At 44.7% G+C, this 21,086-nt stretch overlaps 1 protein-coding gene across 4 annotated transcripts in view; it reads right to left on the minus strand.

Moving 5' to 3' along the window:
* Nucleotides 1-21,086, minus strand: part of HSPBAP1 (HSPB1 associated protein 1) — a 1,313,039-nt gene that overhangs the window by 1,205,929 nt on the left and 86,024 nt on the right. For all 4 annotated transcript variants that reach the window (XM_078682025.1, XM_078682026.1, XM_078682023.1 and 1 more), the window contains exon 2: nucleotides 11,543-11,612. The gene's annotated coding sequence lies outside the window, so the exon portion shown is untranslated. The remainder of the gene's footprint in view (nucleotides 1-11,542; nucleotides 11,613-21,086) is intronic.

Raw genomic sequence — 21,086 nt, forward strand, 5'->3', positions numbered from 1 at the left:
GACACGCAGCAAAACAACTTAGTGATTAACATTTCAAAAGAAAAGTTATCTAAGAATCAAGTTTCAGTTTTACAACGTGGTTTAACTTTTGTACCTACATACAAAGCAAATGAACTTGAAGTTGAAGTAAGCTTCTTTAAATTCATGAGGACCCTTCGGTTGAGACATTTTTTCACAAACGTGATAATTGAAAAAACACCTTCCACACAAACTGAAGACACTTTACTAGGCCTAAGGAGCAAAAGTACGTTTCAGGCACCAGTGAGCCACAAAACTTTGGATTCTTACGAAACAATAACGTTGAATGAAATCAAAGAACTTTTCAAAAAATCCAGCACTAATCGCTCAAACCTGTCTGCACATGAAATCCGAGCGATAAACCAAATCTCTGAGAACTGCAAAATTAAATGCTGCAAAGCAGATAAAGGAGGTGCAATTGTTGTAATGGACATGGAGTACTACACTAACAGTGTCAAAGAACATGTGTACGACGAAAATCTTTACATGGCACTTCCCAATGACCCTACGAATGTCTTCAAAGAAACATTGACACGCATTATCGATCAAGCTGTTGAGATGGGCACTATAACTGAAAAGGACAGACGTTTTCTGATCCAAGAGTATCCTAAATGTCCTAGCATCCATATGCTTCCGAAGATACATAAAGACCTAATGAAACCCCCCTTTAGACCCATTGTGTCGACAAGGGGTTCAATCCACGAACCAATAGGGAAATATCTAGACCAACATTTCCAGCCACTAGTTCAAAAAATGACTACCTATTTGCGTGATACCACTGATTTTCTCAATAAACTTAAAGAGACAGAATTGGATGACACTATGGAAATAACTCTATGCACTATAGATGTATGTTCACTATACACCTCTATCCCCCACAATAGAGGCATTGAAGCTCTTGAGTCATTTTTACTCAACCACAACATCAAACAAGATCTAAAAATATTTTTGTTGGAACTACTTCACTTTACACTGTACCACAGTTATTTCTCATGGGATGACCACCATTTTCAACAGCTTGCCGGAACCTCAATGGGGAATTGCGCAGCGCCTAGCTACGCAAACCTCTTCATGCATCGACTAGAATTGGATTACATTCTTGGGAATCCCAGATGGCAACACAAGATCCATAAATATTGGAGATACATCGACGACATTTTTCTTATATGGAAAGGTCCGTCAACGGATATGGCAGAATTTATGGACGAAATCAATGGTATTGACGACCATATACAATTTACCCATACCATCAGCACTGGTTCTATCCCATACTTGGATGTTCTTGTCTCTGTACAAGACAATTGTTTTCAAACCGATGTTTATTCGAAAAAGACTGACAGAAACAATTTGTTGATTTTTGACAGCTGCCACCCGATGTCACTTAAACGCCACTTACCTTATTCTCAACTCTTGAGAATGAAACGAATATCATCAACCAATTTAACCTTTGAAAGAAATTTAGAATCAATGATTACAAAATTTCGAGCGAGAAAATACCCTGTGACCATCCTTGATGAAGCAAAAGCCAGAACACAAGCCATCCCGAGAGAGGAGCTGTTGAAAATCAAGCCTAAAGAAACAAACCTAAACAGACCCGTATTTGTATCAAAATTCTCAAGCTCAAGTAACCAAATTAAGAAAACCATTTTGAAAAATTGGGAGATGATTGAGAAGGAACCTGATTTTAAGGGAGTTTTCAGTAAACCACTATTTGCCTACCAGAGATCAAGGAACCTTAAGGATCTTATTGAAACAGACAGACCCAATAAAAATGAGAAATATTCTGGCACAATCCCATGTGCCAATTGTGGACATTGCAACAACATTTTCCGTGGCAACACAGTTAACCATCCAACCACAGGCAAGACCATAAACCTGTTTACCAACGCAACGTGTGACTCAAAAAATGTGGTATATTTGCTAAAATGCCCATGTGGCCTTGCCTATGTGGGCAAAACGGAGAGAAAGATCAAAATCCGAAAGACAGAACACAAGAGCACCATAAGAAACAAATCCATGAAAGCACCTGTAGCTGCACATTACATTACCAACAGTCACAATATCAGTCAGATACGTTTCATGGTTTTGGAGTGTGTTCCTGTTAAACAAGGCTGTGATAACAAGAAAAGATTGCTTCAACGCGAAATATTCTGGATAAAAAAGTTAAATTCCTGCAACCCGACTGGGCTCAATGAACGTCTTGAATACAGTTGTTTCCTTTAACCCTGAAGAGACAATGTGAACACTGACTTTGCAGTACCTGTTTTTCACTGTTGTTTACTTTTTCATTAAGTGTTTCACTTTTTCATTCAAGTGTTTTGGATTTTTTTTGTTACTGTACTTTTTGTAATTTGTTTCATTCAGACGCTAAATTCACAGCATTTGGCGATAATCCTTGACAGTACCCAGTTTTTCTGGTTTTATATAATTGGTTATAGAAGCGCAGTTAACCATTCCAAGATGGCCGTGAGTGTTCATTTACACACAGTGTACCTATATTACCGTTACACGTATTACTTTACATTTTGCACCCAATTGCATGATTAACTACGTTGAACACAGTTCACTTCACCCGTTGTTTATTTTTGGCGGAATTGGTCCACTTCTTGATCAGTGTCGTTTTACGTAGACAAGCACATATTATGCGAGTCATGCGCATGCGCTAATTTTCCCTAACCCGACTGAGAGCGGCGTTTCGTTTTAAGCGTTCCCACCACCCGGTGACCGGTGAGTGTTATATGGTGATTTTTTCTTAAGAGTGAGCACGCAGCATACAAACTTTAACTCTTAAAATGCTCACGATGTAATGAACTTAGTTTACTCGGACTGAATAACCACCACTCGTATTTAAAGATATGACATTCGAAGAGTTGCACGTTATCCCCAGTAACGCACAAACTCACGGGGCTTCCGCTTCGCGTTTAACTCACATACTTTCACCTGGGTTAACGGGTGTATTATCCGACGTGGTTTCATTTTTCAACTTGATTTAAACATTTTCGATATTGTCTTGTTTTGCAAACTGTTTATATGTTTCTTTAGTTATCTCACGAGAATCATATTGTCTTTTTAAACGCAGACTGTGACCTGCTTCCCTCTTACCAATTTCCTCCTGTTTCATTTGATTTACAGAAATGTATTTCCCCTGATGAAGTGCTTCATAGCACGAAATGCATTGGGCATGTGGATGAACCAATAATTCATGTATATTTGCTAAAGGACAATTGATGAACTTTCACAAAGTTGTGACGTAACAACTTTACTTTGAATAAATTGATTTACAGCAAATAAAATCAATGCATTAATTGAACTACCTTGGAGTACTGTGCGATTATCTGTTTTGCAAAAATCTTGATTAAATTAACTTGGACCGGTAAGGAGGTGACTCTCCCAAAAGAGTGCGACTGGCCTATCTGTCAACCTAGACAGCACCTACTTAACATTCAAAGTCATCATGTGTATAATATTCTTCGCCGAAATTGGCATCTGTTGAAATCTGCCAAGTTGCCTGCAGGGACTATTCCTGAAAAACCTAAAATTGTGTACAGAAAGGGCAAGACCATAAAGAATATGCTTTGTCCAAGTTATGTACAGGATTTGAAAAAGAGTACAATGGCATGGTTATCTGAAAAACCAAATGGGTTTTTCACGTGTGGCTCTTGCAACATATGCCCTTTGGGGGCTACATAGAAAAAACAGATTTAAACATAACATTGAAAGTGAGTTTACTATTAACTCCTTCATAAATTGTAACACTACCCATACTGTGTATATCATTGGCTGTGCCTGTAATAAAATCTATATAGGCAGCAGTATCCGCTGCCTTAAAATCCGTATACAAGAGCATGTGAGGGCGATTAAAAATAAGGACGAGAGATATCCGGTACCAGTACACATTCAGGAAGAACCTCCGGAAGAACCATAAATATGGTTCTATGCAATTGAACAAGTTAAACCCTAGAAAGAAGTGGAGACAGAACTAAAGCACTTAGACAGACAGAGGCTAGTTGGATCTGTCGTCTGCGTACTATTTCTATGGGCTTGAACATCAATAATGAGTTGTATCATTTTCTGTAAAATTGTATCTCTCTAAAAATTGTGTGACTGCATTTTGCTTTTGCAAATATTGCTGTAACGGTTTGATACTCCCACTAGGCTTAGTGGGAATCTGTTGGAAATAATGGGCTTGGGACCAATTGACTTCAACTTGCAAAAAATTGATTTTTGGTATAAAAGTCCACAAAGTACCCAGGACTTTTGCTTGTAATTGTATCTTATATGCTTTCTAGTTACTGCCAATATATATATATATATATATATATATACTTTGTAGTGATGTTAAAAAGATAAGATTTACATGTTAGTTTTGAAGTCTATACAAATGTTCCATCTGATTGTATTCAAAAAAATAGGGGACCACCTTCCTTTTGGGATTAGCTGGTCGGATTGACTAGGTTTCCAAAAATAACATCTACTCACATTATACAATTGAGGTGTATTGAATGGATAAAATGGGGTCCACTTTCCTTTCAAATTAGCTGGTCAGCCCAACTAAACTAAAAAAGTGATTCATTCACATTATACAATCGAGGCACGTTGTGTAAATCAGGGGTCAATATATAAGAAGGGGGATACAGGGGGATATAGGGACAACAAATATATCTACTCTTAATTGAAGGAATCGTGTTCCTATAATATCCCCCTTTTTTGTATATTTGGTTAACAATAATGATATAAATTAATCGCAGATAATTAGTTTCCATACGCACTATGATGGTGTTATTCTCACGTTATGTGTTAGAACACAGCCCATGTGTCACATGGTGCAGTCAAATACATTGAACAGATCTTTTGACTTATATTTCATTGCTACAAGGCATTTATATTATTTGTATAGTTCGTTTTTTTCCCAGGAAATATTATGGATTAAATTTAGCGCAAGGAAGGTTATTTTACAACTACAATAAAGTGCAGGTTATCCTTGCTCGATTCGAGCTTTTAAAATGGACATAAAATCAAAAGTAAATAAATTCACAGACCTGTATTATTTATAAATTCTTTTGTTTAAAAGCACACGTGAAAATCAAATAGGAATGAATAAACTCGAGGTATTTTAACTTTGTAAAGATGAGAAACGATCTCCTGATGTACACAACAGTTCCCCGATTCAAAATGGCGCCGATTATTATATGCACCAAAACGAGCACATATTTTACTTAAAACGACTTAGCAAAGTGACATCCTGAGGATAATATTTACATCCAGTGAGTGTTCGCTGAATTATTATATACAACAGAACCGAAAAGGCAGGTTATGGTCTAATTTACACACATACGGGTCCACTATAAGATGGCGGCCAAAATCGGGTACTTTTTAGCTACTTGTAAACCAAATAGGTACAGCTGACTGCCAACCGCGGGGTATTTAAACCCGTGGATGTTTCCTAGAGTCTATCTAATCCTTTAAAAAACGACGACGCGGTGTGAGGTGACGGCTCAATATCCAAGTAAGTGACGACTCGGGGGGTTCTTTAATGAAGCTTAGGATCATTTGGCTCCCCACCTAAATATAAAATTCTCCTCTCTAAGGAGGCCCTTTGACTGTCTTAAACCTCTCAAGATACTAGTGGATCATTACTATGCTCATTATGTATTTTGTTTCGATCTGTATTTTTGATTTTAGTACATCGGCTGTCTTAGTATTTCTTTAACTGAGTGCAACTTCCTCTCTTTCTATATCATATCGAAATAGTGAACGTTCTTTTGGGGGCTCTTCTTTTAATTGCATGATTGCTCACTATATCGTACCTGGCCATGGGTGTCTTAGTTTCCGAAAAAACATCCTTAAAGAGATGCCGATCCTTTATTTTATCTTACCCGCCGCACCCTAACATTACTGTTCCTTTAAGAATTACCAAGCTTCTCTTTTATTTGGAGCTTAACAGAATGCATATAAGATATTTGATTCTTTTACCCGCGGCACCAAAGAGAATGTATATTCTGGGGGGTTCCCCTGTTCGATTACAGGACTACTTGACATATCGAATAGTTGTTGGGTGGCTTAGCAATTGGTCCACCATGCATGTGACACCCTAGACTTAACATAAGTATGGGGAGATATGTGATATGATAAACAATAGAGCCCTGCTCCGCAATAATAGGTACTCTATTTTTTTTAACATTATTGTTTCTTTAAGCATTACCAAATGTCTCCTTTTATGGAGCTTAACAGAACACACATAAGATATTTTCTTATAAACATGGGAAGCCTTGTTTAGCTTACGTTTATTCACTGTTTTTCTTTATATAAAGGGGGATCATATATGCCACTAAGACTGGACGCAAAATTCAGCATTATTGTGAGAACTCGTTTTCTTGTCAATACAGAAGCAAATATATGGAGGACATTCAATAAAGATTAGTAAGGTATGTTGGTTGTTAAATTCAGTCTATTGGAGCGATTGTATGGGTTATAATGATCTAAATAAATAAGGGATAATATATTTTTTCTGCATTAGGTGGCCATCCCCGGGCATCTACTGGATCGTTGGATAATATATTCCAAGAATAAAATTATCATCTTGTACAAATTAATTATTTACATAGGAGAAAAACCACATGCAAATTTAAAGGTATATAAAAATCACTGGTTATCAAACTATCATTAGTTTATAGATCACAGTGTATTAATCACGTACTGTATATTTACCAATATTTATTATAAGGTGCTGCCATCAATGAACGCCTTATTGTTGGAAGTAGAGATTGAAAGAACAACCATCATAGTCAGATTCACTACTTCTTGGTAAGCAAACAGAAAGCCTAAACATAAATATGAGTAGCTCTTCCGCAAAGAAAGGTCAACCATGAATGTAAAAGCGTTGTGTATAGGAAACTTCCTCATTTATATTAAGATCATGCTCTTCTTTTCACTCATCCACACCAAGATACTGTCTTTTTTTCTTCCTTTTTAGTTAATAAAGGAAACTATGTAATAAAATCCGTTAGTACGTGACTTAGGTTAATGTACTTGGAGACAATATGGTTTTTAAATTTTGCTTAGAGACTTCGGATTGTACCTGTGATTATTGTGTATCCATGTATGTTTTTTAACTTGTAAATAGCAGTGTGTATAATATGTATTTTTGTATACGTATTTGTAGCCCTGAAGAAGTCGTTTTGGACGAAATGCGTTGGCTACGTTTTGCATGAAGAAAAAGAATAAAGAACTTTAAAGCCCTACTGAACGGATTCTTAAAAACCTTATTGGTTTGTTTATTATTGTTTTTTGTGAAGAGTGCTGAACCCTTGTGTTGTGTTGTAAAAAACAATTGGGGTATATACCTTTGGAAGCTTAGGGGAATGTGGCTTCAGGTTCTTGGCACCCAGATCTTTTGAATACATGGGACCAAACTTAAGATAAGTGCAATCACTATTGCCTTGTACTCTGGATGCTCTATTGTCATTGTTGAGGAACCAGTAACCCACACATTTTTGGAAGCGCTTTTCATGACGCTCCAGGAAGACCTTCATTCACTAAAGCCATGAGCAACATATAGACTTGCAGTCCCACCTGGAGGACTTAGAAAATGGGTCCAGACGGAACAACATCCGAATAAGAGGCGTAATGTCAAAGGCTGAGGGCGACAACATCTACGGATACGTCAGAGACCGATTCCCCCACATTCTCGGACCCCTCAGATACCAGCATCCAAATCGACCGGGCCCATTATGTAGGCCAGCCCAGACCGAACTTAACTACCCCCCCCCCTCCACCCGGACATTCTGGTCTGCTGTCATGTCTTCCAAGTCAAGGAAGAGATCCTGCGTAAAACACACAACATGCATGCCATCACCTTTCTGGGCCAAACCCCAACCCTTTTTCAGGACTTGGCCGCCCTCAGGTTATAGAAACGGAGTGTGTTACGCCCGGCTACTACACACCTACGTAGCCATGGGATATCCTATTCATGGGGCCACCCTTTTCGCCTAATTTTCTGTTGGAAAGGGAGGCTCTACAAGCTATGATCATTGACACAGACCAGTTGAGTGTTGGGGCTAGAGCCACCAGGAGAGCAAAATGTTCGAGGACTTTCTCCTCTCCCACAAAAGGAGCGACCAACAAGCTGGAGGAGACAAGGACCGCGCCGGAAAGTGAATCGGCCCGACCTGGAAGAGATTGCAAGGGCCGGCAAGCAGCTTTCGAGGAGGTGCCATCAGCTTTGGCAAGACTGGATGGGTCTTGAAACCCCGGGAAACTCCATAGCTTTACATAGGACAGGCAGCGGGCGGGAGGAGACGGGACCATTGGCCACATGCTGGACCCCTATTAATTGGCCATGTAGCCTTATCTGGTTGCAGGACTGAACGTAAGATGATGTTCCAAGTTCCATGCTATTTTCATTAATTTGTGTTGTTTATGTTATGTTTGGTCTATGCACTCACCTCAACATAGGGTGCATCGATGAACATATGGCTGTGTAGCGGTATAGTCACAACAGAACCCACCGACAACTCTGGGGTCAGGGTGGCGACAATACGGGGGTCACACAGCTTCTCCCAACCTCCATGCCAGACACCCCTCCTAGAATCCTCACACTCAACGTGCAAGGTCTTAATAATCCGATTAAACGCAGGGCGGTACTTGCATACCTGGAGAAATCAGGTTAGGACATCTGCCTCTTACAGGAGACCCATCTGCTCGTGGGAGACTGTCCCTGTCTTCGGTCCCGGGCCTTTCCCCAGCAATTTTTTTTTTCATCGTCCCCATCCATGACAGCCGGGGTGGCCATATTGGTGGCAAACTCCTTCCAGGGAAAGGTGGAATAGAAAATAGATGAAATTAGAGTTAGACTTCTCATTTATCGCTTTACCTTAGCGGGCAGGTCCCTGGTGATATGTTCAATGTATGCTCCGAATGAGGTACAAGAGGTGTTCCTCCGTAATGCGCTGGTGGGGGGTCAATGAAGATTGATGATAAACTAGACATACGGCTAGTAGCAACGCCCTCACCGAAACTCTCACAAAAGTAGCCACATTCTGGTATTACACCCCGGTAAGACTCCAAAGGGTCAAACCAACACAAAGTGCGGACTGCTGGAGGGGATGCAGGAGGTGGGGGACCTTGACGCACATATTGTGGTAATGCCCCCAGCTACAGCAGTACTGGTCGCAGGTACTAGACAACAGAGATAGCCATTTGGGCACCCAAACGCCGTGTTTCCCTGCATACATCCTTCTGGGTCTTCCAAATCCGCTCACATACCCTTTGAAATCCAGACATGGGCGGCAAATAGGCACGGGACTGGGATCTGCCATCCAAAATATTCTCAGCCATTGGGGCTCTCTGCAGATTGCCACTCACACTGGCTGGCTCCACAGGTTATGGCATATCTTGGGAATGGAAAAGGTCACAATGTCTTTGGGCGGGAAGGGAGCCGCATTCAGGGATCTATGGCGCCCATACATGTTCACAGGAATTCCAGGAATTGACATGCCTAAGATACCTCTGATTACTGCGTCTACCAGTGATGAACCAGCTGCCACTAATCTCAAATCACTGAGCAGGTACCATGATTGTTTGTCTCCAGCGTCCCTATTTGTGGGTGAGGGAGGGAGGGGGGGATTTGGCTCGGGTGGGTAGAGCACTATCTGCCAGCCCGACATTAGCAACATTATGTCAGGCCTCACCAGATGTTAAGTATCTACTGTTGATTGTGAAATCTGCTGTTGGCACTGTCTCTTTTGTTGAAATGCTAATAAAAAAGAACTGAACCATAAAGTGGCATCTGCATTCATTTCATAAATACACTCCTTGACTATAAAAGCACCTTCATCTCCTACAATAGCATCCTGAATAGAGGCTACCACCCATCACTCTCTTATCTAAAACAGCTGGACTATCCATTACATGACAATCCACAGAAAACCTTGAAAATAATTCATCTTGAACATTGTTCAACCTTCAATGTGCTCAAGCTCATATCAATATTCCTGTAATAAACTGGCAGCCAGTCTGGCAAATTTTGCCAACTCGTTACCTGCCCCATGCGGAAAGAACACCTTCACCAATGGTTTATGATCAGTATGCAACACAAATTGTGTCTCCCACAGGTAATTTTTATAACATTCAGCGCCCCATGTGGCTGCCAAGGCTTCCCATTCAAATACCGAATTGTTTCTTTCTAAATTAGTCAGCATCCTAGAGCAAACAACACTGTTTTCTCAGTCTTTCCGTGATGTTGAGATAAAATAGCTCCTATACCAGTAGCGGAGCATCCACTGTAAGATTAGACTTTAACTTGATATCAAAGGGTACTAACACTCTAGCATTACAAATCTCTGTTTTATCGAATCGGCACAGTTTTGCCGATAAGTGTCCCATGAAAAAGTGCACTCTTTCCCAACTGATCATTACACAAGAGAGGAGGAGCAAAATTATTAGATTTGATCAAATCTAGTTTTGGTTTAACACCTTACCCAGAAATGGTATAGCCTAAATAATCAATCTCATCTTCCAAGAATTTATGCTTGTTTTTTCTCAACGTAAGACCCACATCAGCAATCCTGTGTAGTGCCTGCTTAAGCACAACATTTTGCTGATCAATGGTTTCATTAAATCAAAATATCATCTTGGAAAGCAATAATATTTTGTAAACCCTTAAAAACGTTTAAAAACACTCGCAGCTGAAGACAAATCAAATGGCATATGAGTAAATTGAAAGGTCCTCTCCACAGGTCCTGTCCACCACAATATTCTGGTTCCAAGATCTGATATCGAACTAAAACCTCAAACGTTTATCAGCCTTCTCTGTGAGAACCATGGGAGAAATCCAACTAGATGCCTCCCCCGGTTAAATTATTCCGTCTTCTAGCATCTCCTCCAACATTTTCTTTACTTCACTGCAAACCACAATCACTTTATGTTGGGCAGGTATTGCAGCAGGCTTGAGTATGATTTTATGTACATACCCACTTAACAGTCTATCATCAAACACACCTTTCAATCGTTCAATATTCACTCAACAGAAACTGTCATGTCTCGTGCGGCTTGCGACGTCTGTTCTCTGCCTATGCTGCACACTATGTTACACACTGATTATGTTGAAAATTGACATACTCAGCAGTACACATCTCGTGCTCACTGAATACAATAAGGAATATCCTAAGTGTTTAATGCACAGACTGTAGTGTTTCCCCTGGGTCCTAGGCTTCAGTGTTCATTAGGGTGTATTTTACCAGTTATCACACTTTCATTTCGGGCCTTAGTATTTTATCTGTGGTCCTAGGCTCTAATATTCCTTCGGATCATTAGTTCTTTTACCCCGGGGCCTTTAGTGCCAGTTTACAGATTTCCCTCTATGCAAAAAGGCCTCCTAGCAGGCCTTCAAAGAAGAGGCACGCCTTTCCAGAACCCTTGCAAGAGTTCGGGAGTGACGCCCTTTAAATACCGCTGGAGCCTCCCTTGGCTTTGATTCTCCAAAGAGAAAAGAGCTCATGTATCTCCTGCCTTTAAGAAGACTTACCTGATCTTCATCCAGACCTGATCCTATCCTCCAACGCCGCACTCCAAGGAGGTTCCGCTTCTTCTGACACCTGTAAAGCAAGAAAACAAGACATTTGATGACAGTTCCTGCAATAGTGGGTAAGACAAATACACAGTGGGGCAACCGCGCATAAGCAAAAGACAAAGGTTAGTGCACGACAACTAACAGTGTGTTCTACTAGTGATAAACAACAAGTTCCCTTAGCTCTGGACTAATCCACATTGGAGTAAGGTGGATCTTATGAAAAACTAAGTTTTAAATGCGGGTACCCTTCGGAGAGAGGGAGCATACTGTGTATTTACTTTCTCAAAGAGGGAGTTGGCCTAGTGGCATTCTGGAAATTGTTCTCCCACACATCAACTAGGTCAGTTTTCTCCCATGAATCACACGCTCTTACCCCGGAACAAAGGCTCTCGACCCAGAACATAATCTACAAAATTAGAATGCTAGTAAGAGAAGCAGAAAACCCAGCAGAAGAATAAAGTTATATCTGCTGTATAAATTGACAATATACTCAAACTGATTCCTGTGACCATTTTATTTCTTAAGCACGATCCATGTACCCACACCACAGGCAGAAAAGATCTGGACAGTTGACATTTGCACCTCCCAAGATTCGGAGGGACCAGATTCAGTATGGATTCTTGCGCTCAACTGTTACACAATGCAATCCTGAATTATTCCCAAATCCACTGAAAATGTCAATGCATCTCACCAAAGGTTGTCACAGGCTGTGACGCAAATGACAAACCTCTAAAGGGAAACTTTTGGTAAACGAGATACAGCAGTTCACTATGTCAAACATCCATCACAGGTCACTCTCCTCATCAGTGTGGATTCTACTCTTGCAGCACAAAGTGCTGTTGTGTTTCCTGGCCAGTTTGTCACCAAAATTGTTGTAAAACAATGCAGGTGCAACTTCTTTACCAAATAACATCTTTATTTCAAGCTAAAACACAAGTATATTTCTGTAATATTCTGTCAAATACTCCTCACACACTGACAGGTACTAAAAGAGGGTTATTCCAAATACACCTCATCCATCGCCGGCTGACAGCAACTGTCTCTAGATGGCATGCAAATAACAGTCATAGAACATTCCAATTCAATATTGCTAATTCCACTAATCTGCATTTGGTTGTACTCTTAGAACCACATGCAGGGTATACCACATATCTCCCTTCCTTATATTTACATAAATAATAAACATTAGGATTGACACTAAACTAACCATAGTTGTGACAGTGTAGATTACAAACAAAATGTCTACCACAACACCTTTTATACAGTGACAAAATCTTTAAGATAATGTGGTGGAACTTTCCTACGATAACTCATTCTTACTCTCTCCCGATTATCATTCCGATCATCCCAGGATGTCCCATCTGATCTTACAGTTATGCACTCTCCTTTGTTACGGATCCTCATATCTCTTGAACTTCCTTCACCTCCACAACTTCTCTTTTCACCACCCATGCTCACCTCTACTCTGATCTCCCTCTATTTAATGGCACAACCCTGTTCTTGTTCCAGATTCGTCCATCAGCTGTTTTTACAGCATTACAAAATAGCGTAATTACTTTTTGTGCCTTGGTGATCTTTGACCATGCTGCACATCCTACAAGTGCTTTAATTTTCACAACATCTCCTACTTCGAGTTCAACATTTCGTACATTTTTCCTTTTGTTAAAATCCTCTTTTCACCATCAGTCTTTCTAATCGACTTCTTTAACATGCAGGAACACTGAACTTTATGCCTTTGTCCCACACCATTTATCCTGGACTCAAACAAGTGTTGGGCACTCTTCCCTTAAACACAATTCAATAGGAGTCTTCCCAGTGGTCATGTGCGGAGACTTGCGGTACGCAGTTATCCTTTCCTGTAGCTCCTTTTTCCAGTCTAGACAGTTAACCTTGGCCAACTGTATACTCTCCTTAATCTATTTGTTAAACCACTCAATGGGGCCATTCGTTTCTGGAAGATAAATGCCACATTCTCTGTGGATAATGCCACATGTCTTTAGGGAATTTTCTATTGCCTTAGAGCAAAACTGAGGACAATTGTCAGGGAAGATAATTTTTTGAAAACTCTCTTTTTTTAAAACACTCGCCATGAACTTAATGATGCCAAAAGGTGAAATATCCCTGACAGTAATTACCTCTACCCGCCTTGGATAGCGATCAATCATCACTATTAGGTAAGGTGTGACTTGCTCACCTTGAAACGGGCCCACAATGTCAATATTAATCTTCTCCATGGTTGATTGGGTAAACCCCTGCAAACCGTGAGCTGATGAGTTCTCAACACTCTAGCGCTACAAGAGCATTCCACACACTCCCTAACTACCCGTTCAATCTACACATCCATCCAAAAATTAGCCCCCAAGCTTCCTTTTGATTTTACAATACCCAGATGGCCTATGTGAGTCTGCTTTATTAGTTTGTCCCTCAATTTTGACAGTGAAATCAATCTAGTTCCCTCAGTAATAAATCACGATCTACAAACAACTCATCCTGGACACAATTCCACACTCGCAAGATTTCTAAACTTTCTATGACTTATGGCACTTATCACTTCCTTCAAAATTTCATCATTTTATAGTTCTAATTTCCATTCTTCTTCAGTTACACACATCTTGCTTTACTTCACATACATCTACCTCCAGATCTCGGACCTCATCATGTTTGTCACCAGTCTGCTCCTCATCCACCAGTCTTTGATAGGCAGTCTGAACTAACACTTTGTATGTCTGGCTGATACTCCACACTAAAATTAGATTCTTGCAATGCAATTATCCATCTTTGTATCTTTGCTGAAATGCAATCCAACCCCTTCTTTTTGAACACCTCCACTAACAGCTTATGATCTGATAACACCACAAACTTAGTTCCGAAAATGAAATTCTCAAATTTCCTAAGGGACCAAAAAATTGCCAGCATCTCTCTTTCTATTTAATAATCATTTTTGGGGAGAAGTTCAACGTTTTGTAGGTACACACTATCAATATTTCCTGCCTTTTGCTCTTCTGGGTCAACACAGCTCCCAAACCTTTAGAACTGCCATCTGTAAGGATGTAAGTTTTTTCACATGAAATAAACCCTTGTAAACACTGTGCCTCTTTTAAATGCTCGTTCATTGCCCTGAACCCCGAACCACATAGGTAACTCCACGCAAACACCTTACCTTTCTTCAACAGACTTCTCAAATTCACTGATTTCTCTGCTAAGTTCCTTATGTATCTCCCATAGCATTCCAAATAAAATAACTTAACTCCTCCTTAGACTGTGGTGTTTTGAAATTACTTATAGTGTAAACACAATCCTGTTTGGGTTTAACACCTCCACCCAAGGTTAGATGTCCTAGGTTTCCCACCTCAACCATGCCAAACTGGCATTTGCTTCTTTTGAGAGTAAGTCCTGCCTCCTTCAACCTTTCCAAAAGTTTACAAAGGCGGACACTGTGTTCCTCCACAGTGCCTGCAAATATTAAAACATCATCTTGGTAGCACTTAACCCATTCAAATCCAGGTAAAACCTTACACATTATGGGGCCGATTAGGATGGCGGACGGAAATGGGTACTGTCCGCCATGGTGGGGGAAATTTTACTCCCGGCAGCGCCGCGGAGAAACCGCGGTTGGGATTAGGATATTCATGTCACGAAACTCCGACCGCGGCGGACGGAACACAACCAACACCGTCCGCGGTGGACGGAACACAACCAAGTCCGTCCGCGGCGGACGGAGTCCAATGAACAACCACTGCCGCGGACGGAAATGACCGCGGAAAATAAAACATGTACCGCCATCCCTGAGAATACTCCGTGGCCGCAATTAGGATAAATCCGCCCGTACAACGGAACTCACAGCCATCCACGTCCGCGGCGGAAACAATGCAACGAGAACCACAGCATCAGGGCGGAAGGCCAACACGCACAACATCCCTAGCGCCTAACAAATGTATGAAAGTGCACCGCAAGTCCTAAGCAAACATACGAACATTGACAAGGCCCCCCCCCCCAGCACAAGCCACCATGACACGTCCCAATTATCCAATAATGCACACAAGTCAACACGCCCACCTACCACCTGACTGCCAACAACCATCGAGACACGACTATAAAAAGACACCCCCACACAACCACAATCCCTTGCACCACAGCATTGCTGCCAGCAAGAGGGCCATTCGAGACACTGCTAACTCACATAAAATCACATAGAAGACACCCACCCACCACCCTACCACACAAACACCCACCACACAAATCCTACACATCACACACCACACACCTGCACCTCCCAACTCACTCAACTCACACACTGAGCACCACACACCATGGCACCCAAAAAAAAACCCAAATTCACGGAGACAGAGTTGCGGGTAATGGTAGATGAAATTATCCGTGTGGAGCCCAACATCTTCGGGGCCCAAGTCCAGCAGACGACCGTGGCGCAAAAGAACCACATGTGGGACAGGATCGTCACTCGTGTGAATGCGTCGGGGACTGTGCCGAGGACCAAGCACGACATTCAGAGGCGGTGGCATGACCTTAAGACCAGGGTCAAGGGCATCCGAGCGAAAAACCACGCCAGAGCCAATCTTACTGGCGGTGGCACACCCCCGGAGCCCATACCCTACACCGATTGGGAGGAGAAGGTGCTGGTGATACTACACCCAGAGAGCCTAGACGGCCTTGACGAAGGAGAAGAGACTGGTGAGTACAAACCAAGCACCACGATCAGCACGACATGGTCAGGCTCACACAACTGAGAAGAAACATCCCCCACGCCCCAACCCATGCACGTCGGACACCAACACACTAACATGTCCATGGCTCCCAACAGGCCCCCATGTTCACGGGGAGGGTGGTGGTGGTGGTGGCGGTGGTGGAGGGTGGGGTGTGTGAGAGGCCCAAACTACAACTCCCAACAGGCCCCCATGTGCACGGGGAGGGTGGCGGTGGTGGAGGGTGGGGTGTGTGAGAGGCCCAAACTACAACTCCCAACAGGCCCCCATGTGCACGGGGAGGGTGGCGGTGGTGGTGGAGGGTGGGGTGTGTGAGAGGCCCAAACTACAACTCCCAACAGGCCCCCATGTGCACGGGGAGGGTGGCGGTGGTGGAGGGTGGGGTGTGTGAGAGGCCCAAACTACAACTCCCAACAGGCCCCCATGTGCACGGGGAGGGTGGCGGTGGTGGTGGAGGGTGGGGTGTGTGAGAGGCCCAAACTACAACTCCCAACAGGCCCCCATGTGCACGGGGAGGGTGGCGGTGGTGGAGGGTGGGGTGTGTGAGAGGCCCAAACTACAACTCCCAACAGGCCCCCATGTGCACGGGGAGGGTGGCGGTGGTGGTGGAGGGTGGGGTGTGTGCGACAGGAAACAGAAATGTCTACAAATCAATGTAACCATGTACTGTCCACATTACTGACCTGCTCGATCTTGTCCCTCAGGTGATCGTCAACTGACTGGGGAAAGCAGTACCCGGCCGCCAGCCTCGCCTCCCACACCTACAGGACTCTCTGCCGACGACGACACAGGCAGCTCCGGGGCGGAGGATGGAGCGGGACCAAGCACGCAGCCAGGGCCATCTGGCTCACAGGGACTCCCGGGACCGACCAACGTCGCATGTGTGACTCCCGCGGCACCCGTCTCTGTGATCTGCACAGTCCCCACCACCACCAGTACCACCAGTACCACCAGTACCACCACTACCACCACTACCACGAGCACCACGACTCCTGCCGGTGCCACCCAGCATGACCCAGCGCGCAACGCTGGTCCAACGGCCCCACACACAAGCAGGGTGAGTGGGCCACAAACACAGGCAACGGGACAACTGCCAATCAGGCGACCCACACACCGCCGGTCAGAGGAGGGACAGCTACCCGAGCCAGTGGCACAGTCCCTACAAGCTCTTGCCAGGTGCCAGGCCTCATACGACCGGTCCCAGGCAAACGCTGATCGTGTTCACGAGGACTCAGTGGACAACACCAACAGCCTGCGCGAGATCTCTGGCATCCTTGGCCAGATGTTGGTGATCATGGGCCAGCAGGCAACGATGTGGAGGGAATGGGTTGCCCGGAACAACCCCCCCCCTCCTCCACCATGTGTGTCAGCGCCACCGCCACCGTCACCTCCGCCTCCCCCGTCGCCTCCGCCTCCGCCTCCACCGCCGCCACCACCACCTGAGCCCCTGGCGACGGATGTGGCCCATCACCAACCTGCCCTCCCAGCTGCCTCTGTACCACCTCCGAGACGGAGGGGGCGGCCGAGGCAGGAAGTTGCTGAGAGCAGTGTTGGAGCGCCAGGCACACGCTCCAAGAGGGGACGACCTTGACAATGCCACTGCCTGTGCCAGACATTCACCCTGCAAACCATCCTGTCCCACATAGACAATCATTGCCACTGGTCTGCTGGACTAGCCTGACACCCCCCAATGTGGTGTCAGCACGGACATTTCATCTGCCATTACCTACAACTCCAACTCCCTCCCTCCCACTTACTTGTATATATTCACCAGCACAAAAGCACAACCTGTCAATAAATTGCATTTACTCACACAATGATGTTTTGCCTCCATGTTTATTCACATGATTGCCATCAGATACAGACGTAAACAGGTACAGGGATCATAGTCGCACATGATCATGGCGCTGCGGGAGTGACCTAGAGAAAACCAGAGACAGCAAACACACGTCAGTAAAGAGATTCACACACATCACAACACAATGCACAGCAACATTACACAAACGACAACCATCACACAAGCATGGGATGGGAGCACACACATCATGGACACTCCTATGTCCAAAGACATGAAGACACACATGTGCAACCATCACAAACCACACCCAGCTGAATAACCCCATATCCACACAACACCAGAAAACATACATGAGGCATTGTCAACCGCCACTAGAGGTAGATACTCACATTCAAGGGAAGTAGCGATCAATGAGCTGGCGCCTCTGGTCCACACCTTCCTCCTCACCACTATCCTCATCAGTCGACATGGGTGGGATGGGAGGCCGAGGAACTCCTTCGTCTTCAGGGTCCAACAGCAGTTCAATGTCATTGCGTACTGCCAGGTTGTGGAGCATGCAGCAGGCAATCACGATCTTGCATACTTTTCCTGGTGAGTAAGGCAGTGCCCCTCCGGTCTTATCGAGGCACCGAAACCTAGACTTCAGCAGTCCAAAGGTACGTTCGATGACTCTCCGTGTCCTTCCATGTGCCTCATTGTACCGCATTTCACCCGCCGTCCTCGGATTACGTAGGGGACTGAGGAGCCAGGGCCGGTTTGGGTAAGCCGAGTCGCCTATGTAGGGGGATGACAGAGACAAACATCAGAACAAGATATGGTGGGTACCCCATGCAACACAGAGATCACAAGAGTCCCCACTGCACACTCACCAACAAGCCACGCTTGACCGGGTGGCAGATTTGCCATGAGTCGTGGGACATTGCTGGTTCGCATGATGTGGGCGTCATGTGCGGATCCAGGAAATCTTGCACACACATGGGAGATGATGTTGCTCGCCAGGCACACCACCTGCACGTTCAGCGAATGAAAGTGTTTCCGATTCCTGAACACTTGTTCGCGTGCCCGTGGTGGAATGAGCGCGATGTGCGTGCCATCAATTGAGCCCACAACGTGAGGTATGTGGCCCAGTGCATAGAAACCAGCTTTGACAGCTGGCAACTCTTCCGGACGTGGGAAATGTATGTACTCATCCTTGTACAGCATCATAGCTGTTAACACATCCCGAAGAACCGTGCTGAACATTGCCTGTGACATACCCCCGGCACCTCCAACTGTATACTGAAATGTGCCAGTAGCGAAGAAATGTAGTACCGCCATGACCTTTGCAGTGGGTGTAAACGAGCCAGGATACGTTCTACGTGGCTGCAGATGAGGAGCCAATTGAGCCACAAGCTCCAGCAACCGACGTCGATCCAGCCTGAATTTCCGAATCACCTCCTCGTCTACCATATCCTCCAGCTGAGTGTATGGGCGATGCACATTTGGAGCCCTCCTGTGTGGGAGAGAGATGTAACTTAGGTCAACGTACAAACGACGCATACGTGTACAACTCCATCACATGTGTACCTTACTGACATAACTCCAGTCGTCACCCTAATGTATCGTAGACACATCACAGACACTCATGCAACTGCATGCACACAAACGATAAGTTTACACACGCCATGTCATCAAGCACAAATGCCACCACCAATGATGATGTGCATACGGTAATGACATGCATGGTGACAGAACGTATAAATCACATACACGGAATGCATGTGTACCACCACCACTGTAGTCACCTCGACACAACAATAAACCGACAACAGATGCATGAATTGGCCACACAGCCGTGATGTACTGTGTAGTTGTGAAGATGTAACAACGTCTGTAGGGTCAAACCCGACGTCAACACGTACGAATGCACATCTGTTGGCCATTGTGTGCCGACCGATGTCCATTGTATGGACACACATGCTATATTGTATGACATATGACCTTTCACAATCACGCTCACATCCCTCATGACGCAACTGCACACAACACATCACGGTGCAGCGTCTGACAAGATCACATATTTGGCGCCGCCATGGCGGTGCTCAACTTCCGCTACTTCCCAAAGGCAGAATGCGGCCTGCGTCCCTCTTCCCATTGGCTGCATGTGCAGGGACCGTGACGGGCACACATCGGCAACCGCACGTGCAAGCTTCAGGCACGGATGCTTCAGTTGCAACAATGTACTATCACTGGCGCCTCCATGGCGGGGCACGTACACAGCGGGGGAGGTGCAGGCCTATACACCCTGCAGATGTACTCAATGGACATGCCAGTTCATGACCCCCCTTACAGTCACCTTGCATCATCCACCGTACACCGGCCGGAGCGGCCGGCCCATGAACAACCGCCGTGCACGGCCATGAACACAACCGCCATGGCCGTGCCCGGCCATGAACAACCGCCGTGCCCGGCCATGAACACAACCGCCATGGCCGTGCCCGGCCATGAACAACCGCCGGTCCCGGCCATGGCGGTTGTGTTCATGGCCGGGCACGGCGGATGTTCATGGGCCGGCCGCTCCGGCCGGTGTACGGTGGATGATGCAAGGTGACTGTAAGGGGGGTCATGAACTGGCATGTCCATTGAGTACATCTGCAGGGTGTATAGGCCTGCACCTCCCCCGCTGTGTACGTGCCCCGCCATGGAGGCGCCAGTGATAGTACATTGTTGCAACTGAAGCATCCGTGCCTGAAGCTTGCACGTGCGGTTGCCGATGTGTGCCCGTCACGGTCCCTGCACATGCAGCCAATGGGAAGAGGGACGCTGGCCGCATACGGCCAATCGCAAGTAGCGGAAGCTGTGCACCGCAACAACAGGGCCAGTCATTGGCCCATTTCACGATCACGCTCCCAGGGCTGACCAATTGCTGGCGACGTATGCCACTGACACGTGCTGAGGGCCCTATATATGTGTCTTGGCCAACATGAAACTTCCTACCCTG

Source organism: Lissotriton helveticus, chromosome 3_1 (assembly GCF_964261635.1).
Source record: "Lissotriton helveticus chromosome 3_1, aLisHel1.1, whole genome shotgun sequence".
NCBI classification, from domain to species: domain Eukaryota; kingdom Metazoa; phylum Chordata; class Amphibia; order Caudata; family Salamandridae; genus Lissotriton; species Lissotriton helveticus.